General features: G+C 37.7%; 1 pseudogene; it reads left to right on the forward strand.

The window, feature by feature from the left end:
- The first annotated feature begins 7,829 nt into the window (after positions 1-7,829).
- LOC131831650 (large ribosomal subunit protein uL16-like) lies at positions 7,830-16,923 on the forward strand (annotated as a pseudogene).
- The last annotated feature ends 2,100 nt before the right edge of the window (positions 16,924-19,023 follow it).

Here is a 19,023-nt window from a genome sequence, read left to right on the forward strand (position 1 = left end):
AACATGGCAAGCCTGAATTTCTCATCCAAGGGTCAGAATCTTGACAATGAGAACCACCCTGCTGGTTCTAGGGATTCTTGCTGTGGTACATACTTACAGGTGAGATAATTTCAGAAGGACATCCCTTGAGTCTTTCAATCCCAAACTCCATTATATTGCCTACAGAGAGACATTAGTAACACTTTAGAGCAATTTACAGAAAGGTGGTTTTCTCTATTAAAAGCGGCCTCAAGAGTCTGTCTCTAGCACCTGTACATGAAATGCAGAAGAATGTGCCATGAGTTAAAAAGCAATTAGAATAGGTGTGGGGTGGAAGGGAGTTTAAAAAACCCTGGTAAAGATCAGACTTCTCAAATCCCACATGGAGAGAATCTCATTTCCTAGTTCAGAATAAAGACCTTAAAAGAAAATTTTATGTTGAGCCAAGTGCCTCTGTTGTCCCTGGAGCTACCTAGCTCAAAACCCCTTCAAGAGGAAGTGTGGTAAGGAGCAAAGTTGACTGACAGGCTTCAGCTGCTTCACCTTTAGATCCCTGGCAGCAGGCATACCCGGCTGCTCCCGGCTGATGACAGCATAGTGGGAGCTAGAACAGGACATGGGTACCCATCGCAGGTGTTCTGGGTCAAGAGCTTCAACAAGGGGTGCCTGGGTGGCTCGGTCAATTAAACAGCTGCCTTCAGCTCAGGTCCCGGGATCCTGGGACCAAGCCCCACATCAGGCACCCTCCTCAGTGGGGAGCCTGCTTTTCCCTCTCCCCCACCTGCTGTTCTGCCTACCTGTGCGCTCGCTCTCTCTCTCTCTCTCTCTCTCTCTCTGATGAATAAATAAAATCTTTTTTAAAAAAATAAATAATAAGCTTCTCCTCAGCCTGACTGGAACTCTCTCAGAATTAGACTTCAGTTGGAGTCTCTTCCTACTCAGCCCTTCCTTTATTTCTTTACAGGCATCAGATCTATATTTTAGTGGATTGTATTAAAAGAGAAATAGACCCAGTTTCTGCTCAGATGGTTTGCAGTGGAATGCGTGCATTAATTTGTTCTTAGTTTAAGGGTATCTGGATGGCATAGTCAGTTAAGCATCGGACTCGGTTCTGCTCAGGTCCTGATCTCAGGATCATAAAATCGAGCCCTGTGTCAGGCTCCACACTGAGTTGTGGAATCTGAGATTCTCTCGCCCTCTGGCCCTCCTGCTCATGCTCTCTCTCTAATAACAAAACTTCTAAAAACAAACAAACCAAGAATCCTCTTGGTTTAACTTGTTCATGTTTTAGCTTTGCTGCTAATGTCTTGAGTCTCTCTTCCATTTTATTCTTTGAATATTCAAGTTATCAAAATATTTGGCATGGAAGAGACTAGTTCCCCATCCCTTCATTCCTCTCAATAGGCAGAACATGTTGAGCGTTTGTTTTTCAGGCCCCCTCTCATCCAATTTTCATTACTCCCAAGAGATTTTATGACCCAGAACATAATCTGTCCAGGTATATGCAGGGATGTCAGATCCATAAAAGGAATCAGAGATGTCCACGCACTGCTGAACACAACCGTGTAGAGAACAAGGAGCTGACCACCCCAGGGGCCATTGTTTGGAGCCATTGTTAGGGATACACAAAGACTGACGGTCCAAATGGTTCATAGATTTGGCAACTTTCTTGGTGTGTCTACCTTGAAAATATTTTTATAGACATTTAGCACTAAACACTGTGGCTCTAACAATAATATCAAAACTCAAATTTCAGTAGGAAATATTATTCTTTTCTCAGTGTGGACATTCAAACTATTGATTTGCATTTCATTAACTTACAATGTGAGCACTTTCTTTCTTTCTGTTAGGTCTGTTATTAAACGAAACGAGACTGAAACAAAGTGAAAGTTATTTAAAGCTTTATTTTATGACAAGTATTAGAAGTTAGACTGATCAGCCAGGGGAACAAGACTGAGACAAGGTGAAAATTATGCAGAGCTCTATTCCATGCCAAGCATTAGAAGTCAGACTGACCGGTCAGGGCCGCCTCTGAAGAAAGTGACACCACCCCACCACCACCACCACCACCACCCCCCGCCCCCAGGTACAGGCTCAAGAATTGACTGACTGACCGGTCGGGGCCGCCTCCAAAGAAAACGACCCCTCCCAGTCTCACAGACTAACTTTTATAGAGCAAAAGCCTGGCCACACATAGGTGGCCAATGAGATTGTAACATTGCATACTCCTGTTAGGCCACACGCAGGTGACCAATTGAATTACAATTTACCCTTTAGTAGCTCTTTGAACTAACCTATTACTCTGGTCAGAATTGGCGCTCAAGTTTGGTGCCCAAAAGGCAGGGTTTACATTCTTTGGTGGTTAAGGAGACAGTATGTGTGCTTTATTGCTTGGATGTTTCCACCTGGCCTGACTCGTCCTTGTATTCTGGGCTCTGTTATTAGAAACTGGCCAATCATATTTTACTGGCTTCCCAGACTTGCTTTTAAGTAAGTTTCTCTGGGGGGCAGGGTCATTAAGTTTTACTGCACAAACAAAAAAATGGCTTTTTAACCAAGATGGAGTCGCTCTGGCTAAATAGGTCCTTACACCTTCTTTGTTTTGTTTCTGATTGTTACCTTTTGTTCTTTCCAGATATGCTTGATTTCTGTGCATGTATTCCTACCTTGACATTAACAGGTAGGAGAAAACTGTTCTTCCACCACCTGAAAGGATGCTGACAGTGCACACATTTATAGAAACTCCCCAACTCTCTTCCGTGTTTATATTTTCTCATAATTTTTTGTTTTTGGTGTTTCTCCTATTTATTTTACTTTTATTCCTTCACATCTTATCACTATTGGCTATTCATGAATGCCTAAGCCTATATCAGTCATCTCAAAAGCAACTTAAAACGGTAAGGATATATAGAATCAAATAACATTTAAGATATATTTTTTGAGACTTAAATATATGAAGCTTACCTGAAATTTCCAGGCCACCCCAATATTTTCCCCATCCTGGGCTCCACTCATCATATATTTGCATCTAAGCATTTTATTTCTTTGATCTTTAGCTATAAAAGATTGTGTACATCATATCTACCTACTAAATTATAAATCTTTTTGAAAAGATATTATTTATACACTGCCATACATCCTCCTCATCATATCTTGTACATATTAAGCTCTCAATAAGTGAGAAGTGCTTTGTTACCTATGGCATGCCTAGGCAAGAATAAGCCTTGTTAAGTCTCCAGCTGAATTCTCAATCCTCCCAAAAGAGACTAACCATAGTGGCCTGACGGAAGCCGGCCAGACTTCCTGCCAGAGGCTGGATTCCTTGTGGCCCAACTGAAGGTAGGAGAAACCTGAAAAGGATGTCCCCACTTGCAAAAAAGAAACTGACTCCAAAAAATGCTCTCTAACATCCAGCACAGTACACATAGTTAACAATTATACACTTGAAAGCTGCTAAGACAGTAAATCTTAAATGTTTTCACTACAGAAAAGAAATGGTAATTATGTGAGATGGTGACTAGTGTTAACTGGCATGTAACTAATGTTAACTGGCATTATTGTGTAATAATTTAACAATACATATATATGCATCAAATCATCACTTTGTCTACATTAAGCCTACACAATGTCACATGTCCATTATATCTCAATAAAACTCAAACAAAAAGCTTGAGGTCATTTTCAAATACCATACATTTTTCTTTTTAACCTATTTGCTCTTGTAGTGTAGACCACACTGGTTTGCCACTTCATGGTTCTGCGTGTGCTAGTGAGAGATATAGCTATTTTTCCAAGTTTCTCTGCTTAAAATTATTTTCCTTGAGAACCCCAATCCATTGTTCTGGTGAATCCTTTTATATACCAGATTTATTCTTTCTTTTAAAGATTTTATTTATTTGAGAGAGAGAGCACAACCTGGGGGAGAGGCAAAAGGGAAAGCAGGCTCCCATTTGAACAGGGAGCCCAATGTGGGGCTGGATCCCAGCACTCTGGGATCATGACCTGAGCCAAAGGCAGACACTCAACGTCCTGAGCCAACCAGGTGTCACATTATTATTGAATCAAGATTTCCAAAGTTTCTAACGGGTTCATCAAGTTGTGAAGATGTACACAGCTGGGTATATTTATGTCCAAGACTGATCGAATAACCACCCACAGCAGTTCATGCTCAATCTAGAGTGCTACGGCATCTGAAAGTTCTTTATAAGATTATAACATTTATTTTCCATTTTGATAATAATTTTTAAAATTAACATAAATGTATTTTAGGTATTCACTTACCAATATGATAGCCACTAGTCATAATTATTTAAACTTAAATCTCAATTCATTTCAGTGAAACAAAATTAAAATTCATTTTGGAGCACCTGAGTGGCACAGTTGGTTGAGCCCCTGACTCTTGTTTTCGGCTTGAGTCATGATCTCAGGGTCCTGAAATCAAACCCCACACTGGGATCAGTGCTGAGCACGGAGTCTACTTGAGATTCTCTCTCCTTCTCCTCTTGCTCCCCACTTGTGCTCTCTTTCTCTCAAAATAAATCAATGAATAAATCCTTTAAAAATTAAAATTCAGTTCTTTAGTCACAATGGTCATATTTCAAGTGCCCATTAGCCATGTGTGGATGCTGGCTACCATATTAGACAGTGCAGATACAGGACATTTCCACAGTTGCAGAAAATTCTGTCGGATAGTACTATTCTGTATTATTTAAATAACATTTTAAAAACCAAATACAGCCACACAATTTTGGTATCTCTGCATATATTTATTTGGCATTATTTTGGGTTACTGTAATTATTATGACAGAAAAAATAATTGAAGAAAATTAATGTGTAGAAATATATATTCATGGCAAATGAAGAACAATTGATATTGAGAGCCCTCTAGGGATATGATTTTTTAGTAAAATGCTCAAGGCAGAGAACACGTACATGTGGAATTCAAAAGAACCTTCCCCAGAACATTTTAGTGCACCATTTATATTCATAAAATCAACTTCATCCACCAAATTAAAGTAATATTTTTTGAATTTTATTATTTAATAGTTGTATTTTATTTAATTTGTTATAGCTTTGGTTTTCAAAGTCAAAGTCAAATATGAGCCATAGGTAGAAGAAGTTCACAGCTGGTTTATACTTATGCATAATTAAGTAAGAGCAAAATAAATACTATTTAAGTCAACACAGAGGCTTCTCCTTCTGTTTAAGGGAGATCTTCCCATTACATAAGTATAAGAAACACTGAGCTAACATTCTAAGGATATTAATAGCTGAGAGCAATCTTTCAAATGTGCATGACTAGCATTCCTTAAATATTGGTCCCCAGCAGTTTTGTGTTACTTTGGATTTTTCTTCAAGGCTCTATATATTCAAATTCTAAGTTCATTCAGTTTGAGTTTGTTGAGTCTTTATCTTCAGTTTTGTACTCAAGCTTATGTACTCAGGTTCACCTTTAGAAATGATGATATCCATAGTCTATTTAGAAAAAAGGGCCATTTCACACACCATGAAAAGTTTTAAAATATATCCTGAACAGCAGAGAGCCTGCAGTCTCTTCCTCTTGGGGAAGGTGGGGTGGAGCATGGATGGAGAAGATACCAGGGTCCTTAATGGACGTGCCTAGTATCTAACTCCTTCTCCTTGGACCTGATGCTGTTACATGTCCAGCTTCAGAGCATTCAACCACTTTCCTTTATTTTGTGCATTCTCTGGGATAATATTTGTTACTTTTCGTTAACTTCACTATCAGGCATGTGCAGCTGAGGATAGAACGAGACATCAAAGAAGGCTTAATAATTTTCCACAGAAATTCAAAGGTTACTCTTAAGCTTTTTTGGACATCTTCGCTCATAAAACAAGTCATATTTTATGGGTTTGATTACTGGAACTATCTCTGTGCAATTTTCTGAGGCAAGAAAGGAAGCTTAAAGCTTTTATATTATATTCCCACTTTTGGACTCTAAAGGATAAAATCGAACTTACAGGAGAGCAGAATATGAGATTCTATAATCCAAGTTCAAAGAATTAGGTTGGAATCTTCACTGAAAAAAAGTGTCTATTTTTTGGTAAAAATGAATCTGACTCTGAAAATAATATAATGTGTCACATACACACACACACACATGCCTATAGCTATGCATGCATTCCTTATATGAGAAAACAAAACAATACAGACATGTATATATTACATATATGTATGTGTGTATGTTTAAATCATCCTAGGTTTTCTGAGCAATCATTGGACTATTACATTAACTGGAAGTTGTATAATGAACTTTGCCATTCATTAGTTTTATTTTTCACCTTGGGTTCAATTAAATAAAATCCTAAATATTTGTGGGTAACCTCAGATGAGTTTTAATTATGATTTAATGCAAAGATCCCAAATACCTCTGCCTTTCTGCTTTCATGGAAATTAAATCTTGATAAAGGTTTTATTGCAGAACGAAATTCTTTGGATATGCAATCACCCACCTACAGAGTATTAATAGGGTATTTCCTTAAAGATATTTCACAAACTGAATTGTAGAAATAGCTTGTGCCATTGCTATGTCATCTTCTAGACAGACTATACTAAAAATTTAAGACTAAATTATTCTAGTTACTGTAAAATACTTCCAAATCACAAAAGGCTGTGTTTTTTTGTATAGTTTTGAAGATTCATTACAGACCTCTCCTTACAACCACTAACCCCCAGTCTCACCACTCTGGGGGTTTGTATGTTTTCAGCCACTACTGGCTTACAAGGAAAAAAGCTATGAGGAAAAAAGCTATGAGAAAGGCTCTCGTGGGGGCGCCTGGGTGGCTCAGTGGGTTGAGCCACTGCCTTCGGCTCAGGTCATGATCTCAGGGTCCTGGGATCGAGCCCCACATCGGGTTCTCTGCTCAGCAGGGAGCCTGCCTCCCCCTCTCTCTCTGCCTGCCTCTCTGCCTACTTGTGATCTATCGAATAAATAAAATCTTTAAAAAAAAAAAAAAAAAGGCTCTCGTGGCTTCAAGGTTAGTAGCTGATAAGTGTAGATGTTCTCATATAAAATGCTTCTAAAAGCCAATATTTTTAAAGACACCTGCTAATATAAACTGATCTGAAGTAGTGCTTGTCAATTTAGAGGTAAGATGTTTTCCAGTCATCCTGCTAAACAGCCTGGAAAAAATTATTTGCAAATTTAATGCGAACCTCACAGTTCCCTTTATCCCCCCCCCCAATTAAACCTGCACACATCTTCAAGTCATGTTCACCTCTTGTTGTTTGAGCTAAGAGAATTTAACTCTCCCCCTTCATAAATTTTAAAAATAGATCTACTGAACCCCACCTAACCTCAAAGTCTGGTGGTTTACAGATTCAAGACACACTAAAGAAAGACAGGAGAAAAAAAATGCAAGTATTTTATAAAATCTTCTTCCGGAACTCTGTGTGAAACCTCCTGAATTTTAGCCTACTTCCTTATGGATTAAAAACAAACACGTGAAGCAATATGTGTTTGCCTGTATTCCTAGGGAGTTTGAATTGGCAACAGAACACAAGGCAAGAATCCAGAAGTGCCAGACTCTAATATCAACTCTGGGAGAAACTAATCTAAAATTCTCACATTTTTCATGTTTATAATTGGAGTGGGGTAATTGGGAGGCAGTCAACAAAAACCATAATAAGTAGTTCTCTAAGTATAATATGCAAATAATAAGGCAAAAAGCCCAAAACTGATTTTTATTTCACTTCCTCCAAATTTTGAGATTTTTTTGTTACAGTTTTCTCTCGAATTCTCAAATTGTTTTTCCGGAGAAGATGTAAAGTTAATTGTTAAATATTACATGAAGACTGAGATGAAGGGTGCCCAAGGTGCAAACGACTCATGGCGCAAATCACCTCGTTGGGCTTTGCAAGGTAGTTAAACAACATAACCTCAGACCCACATTACATATTAAAGGAAAAAAGACATCCTAGGCAAGAGGAAGTTTTCTGAAATAACACCATACTTATGTACGGAAGGGGTGTCAGCAGTAGTCTCCTTCAGAATAAGGGAAGGACTGGAAGAAATGAACAAGCACTGACATTTGCTAACTGCCTTCCCATGCGAATGTTCCACACTCCTCACCTGACCAACCTGTATGCGGAATAGTCTGAGCACTTACCACAGGAGTCTAGCTTCTCCACTGAATTATAAGTTCATGGCACCTAAGACTATGATTTATGACCTACTTGTGACAAAACATTACCTACCAGTGACCAGCACAAAGCAGGCAATCAATACGTACTTTTTGCCTGAATGAACGAGGCCATGTTTAACAATTAACATTCCAGTGTGATGAATAAGGAGATAAAGGCTCAAAGTGATTAAGTGACATGTTCGGGTCATGGAGATCACATAGATAAGTAAGTAGCTGAAGAGGAACACAAACCCAAGCTTGTCTGACTTCAGAGAACACACTTCCTACTCCAGCAAGCTGCTCCATGGAAGCCAAAGTGGGACCAAACCTCGGAGAAAGGTCTCAGATTTGTTTTTGAAAGGATGGCAGTGGGAGAGGAAACTTTTTCACACAGCTCTACCTACAACCAAAGGACCCCAAAGTAGCAAAAATGGATGATTTTATTTCTGGATAAAATCTGAGCATCGCGGTGGGGAAACTCTAGCATTTTTCTCCTGGGAGCTTCTTCAGTAATGGCTTTTCCTCCCGAACAGCCTGCGTTTGTTTGCTTTGCTTTTCACTCCTCACCACCACTTCTTTCCTGATGTGGTTCAAAATTCCAGGAAGACAACTCTACACAAGGGTCAGGAGAAGCAGCCAAGAAGTCATGGCTGATCGCCTGATCACACAGGCTCTGGAGTCCAGCCATCAGAGTTCCATCCCAGCTCAAGTCCATCCTGACCAGGTGACACTGGACAAATTATTCAACTTCTCACTGTCCCAGTTGCTTCTTCTGAGAAATGAAGGTGGGAACAATAAAATCAACCTATTGTTCTAAGAACTAAATGAGTTAAAAATGTTAACTGCTTAGCACACTATCTAGTATATGATGGGAACTTAAAAGAGAGGGGTCATTATTATGCCATTGGCCCTAAAATTCAGAACCAGAATCCGGGGCATGAATACTTCAGCACATAAATTCCCAAACGCATCTGTCATGTTCCAGACTAGGTTTGCTACAATACAAAACTCTTCTCCCAAAGGCAGAGGTGTTGCTGAAAGTAAATGGAAAAAAAAAAAAGAAAAGAAAAAAGAACAAGAATAACAAAAGAAAAGAAAGAAATTTTTTTTTCTAGTATCTCCTGCCTTGAATGGTCAATGGCTTGGGACCCAGGCAGCTGCTGCTAGGGTCCTTCCTCCATACTAGCCAATATATGTTCTGGTTCTGGATAGAGAAACAAACAAACAAACAAACAAAAAAGATCCATCTTATTATTTTTCTCAAGTATGTATTTTTCTAACAGTATCACAAGTTTATTTGAATTCAAGAATGAGTCCCCTCATCCCTCAGTCTGAAGGATAGAGGAATAGAAGGTGAGGGAGTCCACCTGTGCACAAGAAACCAGCTCTATTTACTTGCAGCTGCTTACTTAACTGCGGGTCATTATCATCAAAAGCAGTGATTACAGCGAGAGAGGAGTAGGAGCTGGACTAACTAGGGGCTGGTTTTTCTCATGTAATGCCTTACCCAGGGGTATGCAGTGCAATGTTGGTGCAACTGGTGAAGGAGCTATTGAGAATTTTTCCATCCTGTTTAAGATGCATTTTCAATCTTTCAGATATAATATCATCACTATAATGTCAGTGGGCCAAAGACCACAAAAGAAGAAATGAAGGAAAAGGGCAAAGGACAGGAGGTGGAAAAACCAGGGCAGCGGAATAGAGTTTTTTTTAGTCTTCACAAAAATTCCACCTGCTGACTTGCATTTACAAATCTCCTGGGACAAAATTATTAGGCTTGATCACGTCAAATTGCCGAAAATTACTATGCTTACATAGAAAAATAAACATAACATGTGATTTAATCTAATATGGCATATGGCAACCAAGAGAGGCTAAGACATAGGGTGTTTTATCTGTAGCTATTGTCACTGAACAGAATCGAAGTTTGGTTAGTAAAAATAAATGGCTGAAAAAAGAAAGTCAGTAACTAGTAGTGTCTCCAATGTTCACCCAAGAGGAAGTCTTTATTAATATCAGAGAAAATAAATTATACCCCAAAAAAAGCATTCTTAAAGACAAAGAGGACATGATATAATGATACTAAGAGCAATTAACAAGATAATGCATTTAATAACATATGTTCAAAATTTATAAACTACTATTGGGGTGCCAGGGTGGCTCAGTCAGTTAGGAATTGACTCTTGATTTTGGCTCAGGTCATGATCTCAGGGTTGTGAGATCAAGCCCCCCATCAGGATCCACACTCAGCATGGACTCTGTTTGTCCCTTTCCCTCTGCTTCTCCCCTGTCCATGCTCTCTCTTTTCTCTCTCAAGCAAGTAAATAAAATCTTTTAAAAATTTTATAAATAAATATTAATGGAAGAACATAAAAATATTGATAAATTCATTTTCAAAATGGGAGATTTTTACATATTTTTCTCAGTAACTGATACAAAAAACTAACCAAAAAAATGAACACGATAAAAAAATCAGATTCACAAACATATATGGAACCTTGTTCCCAACAGGGAGATTATTTTCTTTCAAGCACAGGAATATTTCAGAAATCACCCCATGGTAAGTGATCAAATTCATCTCAACATATATCAAAGAATTAGTATCAAACAGTCTATGTTCTCTGATAAAGATGCAATCAACTTAGGGGGCACCTGGGTGGCTCAGTGGGTTAAAGCCTCTTCCTTCAGCTCAGGTCATGACCTTGGTTCCTGAGATCAAGCCCTGCATCTGGCTCTCTGCTCAGTGGGGAGTCTGTTTCCCTTCCTCTCTCTCTCTCTGCCTGCTTCTCTGCCTACTTGTGATCTCTGTCTGTCAAATAAATAAATAAAACCTTTAAAAAAAAAAAAGATGCAATTAAGTTAGAAAAAAATTTTGAAAAGAAGTAACTTTTAAGAATCCATACATAGAGAAATTAACTTGATGCATCACTTAAAAATTCATGGATTAAATATTAAATCAACATATAAATCTTAAAATACTTGTAATTAAATGGTACTAAATATGATACATATTAAATATAGTGGTATACAGCCAAAGTCATACTTAGAGTAATATTTATAACTTTAATTGTGTCTATTAGAAAACAAAAATGGGGGTGCCTGGGTGGCTCAGTGGGTTAAAACCTCTGCCTTCAGCTCAGGGCATGATCCCAGGATGCTGGGATCCAGTCCCACATCAGGCTTTCTGCTCAGCAGGGGAGCCTGCTTACCCCTCTCTCTCTGCCTGCCTCTCTGCCTACTTGTGATCTCTCTGTGTCTATCAAATAAATAAATAAAATCTCAAAAAAAAAAGAAAACAAAAATGAAAGATGGAAAATTAGAGAGCCAAACACTAACTTTAAATTATAAAAAGAAAACAAACAAACAAACAAACAAAAACACCTCAAGGAAGGAAATAAGAAAGATAAAAACCAAGTTTAATTTTTGAAAGAAATATTTTTTTTAAATATTAGAGAGCAATATTAGTATAGACACATAAATACTTAAATTTGGAAAAACATCATGAAAAATAGGAGAGAAAGCAAAATTTAATAATATTAGAAATGAAATAAGGGACATATTACCGATTGATTTTAAGTATTTTAAAAAATAAGAATACCATGCATGAATTGAACATACAGCTAAATTTCATTGTTTCCTAGAAATATGTCACTTATGAAACAAATTTATGAATTCAAAACAATTAAAAATTTGAAACCATCTATATAATCATTTTTAAATTTGAATTGAATCAAAGTCTACATACATGCACACACACACACACACTTCTCAATCAACCCACATAGTTTACAGATAAGTTCTACCAAACATTAAAGAACAAATGATTCCCATCATGGAGAAACTCGTAAAGACAGTAGAAAAATGAAAGAAAATTATTTTTTGAAGTTAACATTATATGATTTAATGTGATCTTAATACAAAAATCTAACCAGAAAGAAAAACAGAAAATAAAATTAATATCCAATATAATTATCATAATAAATATTTGCTTTTAATATGATCGTCATAGAAGCACTAAAGGCCTATTTGAAATTAGTGGTCATGAATTAAGAGCGAAATCACGTCTCATGGTTTTATGTTTTTCCAGCTACATTCAGTTTTTATGAATGCAGGTGCAAAGCATGTAGGGGTAGATTTAACTAGAGTAGTGGTTTTGCCAAACAAATTGGAAGAAGCAAGAGGAGCAAAGTTGCTGAAAACATTTAAAAGGGAGTCAATAACGACAGGTCACAGACTCTGTTGGGATTGAAGGAAGAAAGGAGAGCGAGGAATGAGAGATGGTTAAAAAAAAAAAGTACTAGGATCAATGAACTGTAGTCCTGGTAGGGATGAAAAATTGATTTTATCAGTAATCTTGAGAAGTATGAGAGACACAATGTTATCACACTCATGCACAATACCACAAGGACTCAGGTATGCCAATGTTCTTTTCTAAAGTGAATATATTGCAGTAAGTAAATAGCAGAACTTTCACTCCACCTGAATATTCTGGCTGTAAATCGTTTTCCTGGCAGGATTCTGCAGCCCCGCCCTACACTGGATTTGCATAACCTTCCTATTTACTGCCATCGCTCAGGGGTTAATGCTTACCTAGGATCAACTCAGGATTATTACATCATCAGTCAGACTTTGTTAAAGCTCCGATCTTATTGTTATTTCAATGATGATTTAAATTCTAATTCTCTGAAATAAGGACTTTCAGGAGAGAGGAAACAGCTCTTTAAAAATATAAAACAAGCCCCAGGGCCATAAAATATCCATACTGAGTAAGGATGGAGATTGCAGCCCATCAGTCCCCAATCTCTTTATATTCTACAGCAATTTAATTTTCCTCCAGTCTTACTCCTCCTTTTGTAACCCATTCACAATGTTCCTTCTCTCCTTTTTGGAATGTTAAATTTGAACACATTATTTACTACCAGCAGTTTTGCTGTTTCTTGGTTCTATATAACCATTTGTCTGAAAAATGTCAAGAATCCTCTTCCCTAAGTGCCTATAAATCTCCTCATAATGTCTATTTGTTGGGCAACCCTTCTCTCCCTTGCTAATCTTACCAAGAATTCCTTCAAGGTCATCAAACTTGAAATATGTATTTATAATCATTATGTAATAAGATCTTCGGGGGATCTTCAGAGGGATACAAGGGAAACTTGTTTGGATATTTTTTTGGTACAAACTGACATTTATTCTTCTGCCAGTATCAATAAATAAGAACAGGTGCAATTTATGTGTGTGTCATCATTCAGAAAATTGACAAAAATGACTACAGAGTTATCTCTTAAGTAAGCCAGTTATCATTTAGTATCAGGGTCAAAACATATAGAGTGGTTAAGTTGATTTATCTCCTAGGTTGTCACCACCTTCTCTGATCCTCAGTTTCCTGAGTGTAACCTATCAGCTTTGAGAGACACCCTTTCAGGCTAAACAGCACCAGCACATTAACATCTTTGAAGGGATTTGTCACAAAATGTAAAACTATAAATCAAGATCAAATTCCTCCTAAAATGATGTTTCTAAGATATTATTGTAAGGTAACAAAATGTACCCTGGAGAAATTAAAATAAAATACTTTTTTTTAATAATTGGAATGCAGAATTGTGACTGTTCTTAGTATCCAAATTGCTTTCCTAAGGAGAATCTGTGTTTAGAAAATAGTTGTTATTTTGATATCATCTCCTTTCTTATCATTCCTAAAAGGCCTTATTTGCTCTTGTTTCTACTTCTCCTTCCCTATTCCACCATATAATTTTCTCTTACACTTATTTATTTTTGATTTCTCAGTAGTCTACCCTATATGATTTTCTATACAACATTGAATTTCTGCCTGTTCTGTAAAACTCATTTCATACCATTTTAAAGTGTGATTTTTCTCAAACCCCAGATGCAATAAATGTGAAGCGTTGTGCCGTGTAGAAATTCCAGTCACTGCATTTGTTTGGTTAAGACAACTTAATTGCTCACAGAGCCAGCTCTAGTTTCCTCTAAAACAAATTCAATGACTGTTGTGAGTAAGGTGAGAGCAAAAAAGAAGTAATATATCACCTCTCTGCCAGGGCTCTTCATGGCACCTGTCATTGCCAAGAAGTCAATGTTGGAGGGAGGGGTGTCAAAGAGAGTGAGAATGGAGAATTGACAACTAATGTTCCTATGAAATTATTGCTGAACAAGAGATAGAAAAATGATATCAGTATCAGGAAAACTTTTCAAATAAGAGACAGCTGCACACAAAGGCAATTCTGAGAGTTTTTATCACAATAAAATGTATAGAAGAGAGAGAAAGATGGCCTTTCTTCAAATTCCAAGTCTTTAGAGATATCAAATCAAAGAGATCTGATCATCTGTGGCTGCAGTAGGAAAACAAGTTGACATTGCCCAAGATTTACAATGTTTTAATTGTTTTGAAATCTCATCATGACTCCTCTCTAACTCAGAAATCTCTACTGTGTGTTTAGGAGAAGACTGAGGTTAGGGAATGAGAAGTAGGTTGGTCTGATCCCAAACAAACCGCACAGATCTTCCACAGTGAAGGAGGCATGGAATAGATATTGATGAGAGAACCCCTGTGGCCACTGAAACCCTTAAAGACTAGTTGCCATGCACAGGAGTTTCAGGGAGGCAAGGGAACTATAAGAGAAATCTGGGGGTACCAGTATGCCCACTTTGGAAAAATAATGTGTTAGGGTGGCCTCTACAGATTTGTTCCTACTGATGATCATGCTGGAAAGAAACTATAATGCTCTGATGGATGATACTGACAAGAAGTTTGCCACCCAGGCTAAAAGACAGAGGCATCTGGGCTACCTATGTCCTTCCAGCATTCCCTAAGGATATTGTTTTATCTCTATCATCTGATGGGACTTGTGAAAGCCCAGAGCCATAGAGTTCCCTTTTAAGTGTAAAGTACTTGAAAAATTAATCACAGAGAATCCATAAATTCTTTCTCTAAATCGAGCTGATATTAGATAGCAATTTGTATAGCTGTTCACTATATAAACATCTTTGAAAAGATGGTTCAGAAAAAGGGGCATCTAGTAATTCACAGTGTAAGACAAGCAGAAACACAAAAGACCATAGAGAATTGTCCCTTCCCACTACCTCTCACTGAATGGCTGTCCAGGAGATTAATATTTCTTCAAACAATGTCAAGGGGCCAAAGCAAGAACCCCATCTCACACTCTCTATACGCTCAGAGATTGTCTCAAACACATATATTCCAAAGACAGTTCTCAGAGCCTGATGCAATTTTTACCTCCTCGTGTTCCTATCTATTGTTTTGCAATAACTGAGTGACTATATTTTGTAGTAAAATGTTCTGTGATATTTGCTGAGTCTCTTTATCTGGCCCCAATGTTTACAATGGTAATGTCCACAATAGCCAAACTTTGGAAAGAGTTCAGATGTCCATCAACAGATGAATGGCTAAAGAAGATGTGGAGGGTGTGTGTGTGTGTGTGTGTGTGTGTGTGTGTGTGTGTGTGAATACATATATATATAGTGAAATATTATTTGGCCATCCAAAAAAAATGAAATCTTGCCATTTGAATGATGTGGTTGGACCTAGAGAGTATTATGCTAAGTGAAATAAGTCAATCAGAGAAAGACAGTTATCATATGATCTCACTGCTATGTGAAATTTAAGAAACAAAACAGAGGATCACAGGGGAAAGGAGGAAAAAATTAAACAAGACAAAATCAGAGGGGGAGAAAAACCATAAGAGACTCTTAATCATAGGAAACAAACTGAGAGTTGCTAGAGGGGAGATGGGTGGAAGGATGGGGTAACTAGATGATGGATCTTAAGGAAGGCATATGATATAATGAGCACTGGGTATTATATAAGACTAATGGATCACAGACCTGTATCTCTGAAACTGATGATACATTATATGTTCATTAAAAATAAATAAATAAATAGCCATTCTCAAAAACAAAATTAATACCTCTCTGAATTTAAAAAATAACAAAATTATAAAGCAGTAATTTGGACTAAAGACACAGCCTTCTGGTCTCCATATATGGAAGCAGTCAATGGAATTTAACTCTTGAAGGGTATTGGAACTGAAAGTCCTCCCACATAGTAGGATTCCAAAGCCCACACCATTTCTTTAAAATAGGGATCCTACTCTTTTCCTTCGGTGTGCTACTGGAGATCCTGGTGTCACCATCGGCCACCCCCCTGCCTGCTGTTACCAATATTGTAAGAACAAGCCACATCCAAACTCTTGCTTCTTCAGAGGTGTCCCTGGAGCCAAGATCTGCATCTTTGACCTGGGGCAGAAGAAGGAAAAAGAGGATGAAGTCCCACTATGTGGCCAAATGGGACCAGGTGAATATGAGCAGCTGTCTTCTGAAGCCCTGGACCCTGCCTGTATTTGTGCCAACAAGTATATGGAGAAGAGCGTGGCAGAGATGGTTTTCACATCTGAGTGCAGCTCCAGCCCTTCCACATCATCCATGTCAACATGTTGTCCAATGATAGAGCTAAGGGGCTCCAGACAGGTGTGCCTGGTGCCTTTGGTAAGCCCAGAGCACAATGGCCAGGGTCCACATTGGCCAAGTTATCTGTACCAAGCTGCAGAACAAGAAGCATGTGATTGAGGCCTTACACAGGACCAAGCTCAAATTCCCCTATGGCCAGAAAATCCACATTTCCAAAAGTGGAGCTTCACTGACTTTAATACACATGAATTTTAAGACATGGTGGCTGAAAAGCAGCTCATCCAAATGGCTGTGGGGTCAAATGCAAAATACATCCCTAATCATGTCCCCCTGGACAAATGGCACACTCTGCCCTCATAGGAACCTCAGCACTGCTCCCTCCCTATTCAAGTCCACCAAAAAATCCTACTTCTGTCAAAAAATAATAAGGGTCCTACTAGTGAAAAAGGGGCTGTAAAAAAGCTCCCCATTGTCACAGAATATAGCTTAGATAAATTTACATTTTGATAGAACCATAAGGACAAAAATGCCTTCCTTCCAACCTTGGGGCTTAGTTGACCAGTGTTTCAGGGACTGGTCTATGATATGAAAAATACCAACATGGGCCATAAGCATGGAGCATATGAAACAGTCCCAGAGGGATGACTGACTAAGATAGATAAAAAATGAGAGGAAGAAAAATAAGAGAGCGATAAATAGAAACTTAAACACGGCGATAGACTTAAGCCCCGCTCTATCAATAGGTATATTATATTTTAATAAGATAAACATTCCAATTAGGAAGGCAAAGATTTTCAGAATTGATTTTTTTTTAAATCCAAGTATGTATTATCTACAGGAAACATACTTTAAATATGAAGATACAAGTGGTTTAAAAGAAAACTGATGGAAAAATATATACCATGAAAACATTAATCAAAGAAAAGCAGTATGACTTGATAAGTATCAAAAGAGACTTCAATACAAAGAAAATTTCCCAACGTTAAGTAAAGGCATTTTATAATGGTAAAATGGCTTAATTTATCAAGAAAACAACAATGCTTAATTTATAAGAAACTAAAACAGAGCACCAAAGTAAGTGAAACAAAAGTTAACAAAATTTAAGGGAGAAGAAGATCCACACTCGTGGTTAGAGACTTTTTTTTTTAAGATCTTATTTATTTATTTGACAGACAGAGATCACAAGTAGGCAGAGAGGTAGGCAGAGAGAGAGGGGGAAGAAGGATCCCTGCTGAGCAGAGAGCCCAATGCAGGGCTCAATCCCAGGACCCTGAGATCACGACCTGAGCGGAAGGCAAAGGCTTAACCCACTGAACCACCCAGGCGCCCTGCTCAGAGACTTTAATATTCCTCTATCAATCACTGACCTAACAACTAGACCAAACAATCAATACAAAAAAGAATACAATTGCATTGCAATCTATTTTCCATTTTCCTCCTTATAATTTCATTTCAGTACACATTTGGGGAACAGATAGGGTATAACATTCTTTCTAAAATTAGCTAATATACTCATTCAGTGTTTTCATAATAATCAAACCACTTCCCTAATTATCAGATTATTTAAATATCATCTAATATCATTTTTAATATTCAATGTTTGCACAAAAAGTTAGCAGCATTCACAATCATCAAGTTTTATATCTCTCTCTTATACTGATAAATCTACACCTATATTCCCAAGTGGCCCATAAGAATTCCAACATAAAGCATTTAAGGAGTTTTTTTTTAATATCATGCTTACTTATATTTGAAAGTGAAAATTTCACATAATAATATAAATCCAAATTAAATTCTTTGTTCACTTAGTCATATGGTTATGCTAATGAGATGATAGCAACATAAGCATATGAAACATGCCAGCAATTACTTTAAAATGAACATTTAACTGTCTGGCCTTCCTAAGAGCAAATGTAGGAACAATATGAGACCTGTGTGGAGAGTTGGTTGGGGCAGTCTGTAGACCTGAAATGTCATCTCAGAAACTTGACCTGAAGTATTGTGTGAGTGGTTAAATTGAATGACCTTTAAATACCTCCCACTTTGAGTGTTTATAGCTCTCTGAGTCTAAGAGTATTTCTCTCTGGGATCATTATTCAGAAGAGAAAGATGGTTCCAGCAAAATTTCACTAAGCACTTAAGGAAACCATCCATCAAGCATTGCCTCTGTTAGAATAGTCTCCAAAGTATTTGAAAGTGAAAAGTTGCAAGTCAGTACCCAAGAAATATGAGCAGAAGGTAAATAAGAGCGTCAATAAGTTTACAACAATTTTTGTGGGTGTTTTTGTCCTATGTGTTTGAGCCAAGCACATCTTAAAGGAATTAGTCTGTACTACGAAGTAGATTCTTCCCATACCATTCAGTTATCAGCTGTCCTGGGCCTGGATCCTGCCCTCAGGATCCTGCAGTGTCAACTCAAGACACACTTGAATACGAGGAATCAGTATTGTGGGCGCCCGG

The sequence above is a fragment of the Mustela lutreola genome, chromosome 1 (genome assembly GCF_030435805.1).
Source record: "Mustela lutreola isolate mMusLut2 chromosome 1, mMusLut2.pri, whole genome shotgun sequence".
NCBI classification, from domain to species: Eukaryota; Metazoa; Chordata; class Mammalia; order Carnivora; family Mustelidae; genus Mustela; species Mustela lutreola.